This window comes from Aplysia californica, unplaced genomic scaffold (assembly GCF_000002075.1).
Source record: "Aplysia californica isolate F4 #8 unplaced genomic scaffold, AplCal3.0 scaffold00061, whole genome shotgun sequence".
In the NCBI taxonomy this organism is placed as follows: Eukaryota; Metazoa; Mollusca; class Gastropoda; order Aplysiida; family Aplysiidae; genus Aplysia; species Aplysia californica.
In genome coordinates, this window is record NW_004797331.1 from 1,986,495 (window position 1) to 1,988,992 (window position 2,498).

Genomic DNA, 2,498 nt, shown 5'->3' on the forward strand with positions numbered 1-2,498 from the left:
GAGAGAGAGAGAGAGAGAGAGAGAGAGAGACAGAGACAGAGACAGAGAGAGAGAGAGAGAAAGAGAGAGAGATCAATTCCAGTTTCTTCTGCCTTATACCGATTTCTCATTGTTTTACTCCCACAAAGGTAATATCGGTGCGACTTCTTGTGCTCACGGGCTTGAATCTCTGGGAATAAAATTAAATGGCTGGTGGCAATTACCTTTTCTGAAATAGCTATATCTTTTTTTTTTCTTCTTCTTTTTTGTTGTTGACTTTTTAAAAGATTCTTTTTCCATTTTACTGATATTTTTTTTAGGTTGGTGGTTGTAATGGTGTACTTGACGATGTGTGTCCGGGGGCAGGGGTTTAAAAATGCTCAAAATGCTATAATATGTTGCGCTCAAGTAGAAGCCTAATTGTCTGCGTGAGTCCTGTGGTGTTACACATAACAACTAGGGTAGCTTTCAGTTGTTTGGAGTGAAGATTTATTGTCATCATTGTAATGGTTTATGGTCCATTTCAAGACTGTACTTTAATTAAGAGGCGGTATTTTCGAATTTAGCACCCATCTTCGACGAGACCAAGCCAACCAACTGGAAAGCCCGAAAGAAACAATTTCTTCAGTTCAGAGCATCCTGTTTTAAAAAACAAATTGAACAGGAGCCATCTCCTCTGTAATCAACAAAATACCAACCGGGCTAACGGCATGCCCCTGGAGATTTAGTGCAGATAAACCTTGACAAGGCCTGTTGTGAACTTGTCCCCACTGAATCAGAATAACAATCTGCGCGGCGACAAGCAATTACCTGTTAATTAAGTGTCTTCGTGGTGAAATCAGGCTCTCGTCAAAAGGACGAAATCGAAGAACCCCAAATTTGTCCGCTCGATGGGCAATTTCTACTGATTCTTTTTACCCAACTCCTTTTACGTCCATTTAATGACACATTTCTGTGTGGAATTTTCTGGAAAAATCCTCACCTCATAACTATTAATTGCATTTTGAACAAAATCTGAGGTGACGAAATGTTAATCAAAGATAAACAAATTATAAATTTGTAGTTTCTAAGTACACAAAATCTTTGGAAGTCACGAAACTTTAGCGGCCATTTTCTGTCCAGGTTTACCTGTAACACCAGGAAACCCCACCTCATTCAATATCTGTGTCTATTCAAGGTAGATAGGTATTTATTTTATCAAAAGCTAAACAAATGAATAGGCTTTTTAGGTGATACCAATACTCTATTGCCCAGATATTACGAGAGCCTGAAAATTCAGTGTTGTGCCACAATTAGTAAGCGTGTTACGGTGACCCAAATGCAAAGTGTTGACAACTTTCAAGTCTTCCGACACAGCTCCTAAATCTGTCTTTGTCTTGGTTCTAGGTTCGTTTGGTTTTTGAATAGTGTCACGAGACCTGATTTAGCTGAGTCCATGGAAACCTCCAGGCTGGCGTTTCATGAGAATGCTCCCATTTCCCCCTTCGAAGTACCCAAACTCCCAAATATCAGTTTTCAAACTCGACAAAAAAATTACCTACAGTCAGGGTAGAGGTCAAACACTTCTCCTGGAGCGCAAAACGATATATTCTGTAAATAACTGGAAGCGTTTTACGCCAGCATCGATGCTAATTGGAGCTCCTAGAAGGTGGGCTTCTTTGACCGTGTATGTCTGGGCCAACCGGAATGAATGGTGGTGTACAGAATCCCAGGAGAAAAACTTAGATACCAGTACTCGATAATATGATATACTTCTTCTCATGGGAATTTAATTCGCGTCTTTTGCGGCAACGAAAAGCGAAACCATTTACATTACAGATACTGGTAACAATTTTCTGGAATTTATAAGTTATGGCGTGCGTCACTGGCTATGAGGCATAGCCAAAATTTTTAACATATCATTGTAAAACATCGTATGACGTGATCCGCGGAAACAAGATATCCTATCAAAACTACAATTAATAAAATTATTTACACTCCAATCAACACATTTTAGGCCATGTGATGCGCGATAACCAGACAATGTATCATCATTTTATTTGATATGACATCAACAGCGACAGTCAAAAGATCACCATATCAACATCAACACCAACAAACACAACCTCCTGGGTAAGTATTTTAACTGTCCCAGTTGGACCCTTTAAAAATCAGGCCTACGACAATATTGACAAACCCAATGCCACCCATCCTGACTTTTTACTTTAGCTGTTATCTTAAAACGTTCGCTGTTGAAATCCAGAGATGCTGAAAGCAGTACAGCCTTCACATAACACGGCAATGGATCTCCGCACGTCATTGTCAATGTAATCAACGACTCCATTGTTTCAAGAACAACGAGTTACGCAGGACGTTGTTATGTCTTTCTTGGCTGTTTGGCTGTTGCTGGGTTGTTGCCCTTTTCTCTTTTTGGGGTTGCTGTTTTTTTTCAACAATAACACCCTCTGATTGTACGAGAGATAAGCATCGAGAGAGAGAGAGAGAGAGAGAGAGAGAGAGAGAGAGAGAGAGAGAGAGAG

The 2,498-nt window shown here is 40.0% G+C and overlaps 1 protein-coding gene across 1 annotated transcript in view; it reads right to left on the reverse strand.

Moving 5' to 3' along the window:
• Nucleotides 1-2,498, reverse strand: part of LOC101850872 (universal stress protein PHOS34) — a gene marked incomplete in the record, with an annotated part of 50,357 nt that overhangs the window by 25,572 nt on the left and 22,287 nt on the right.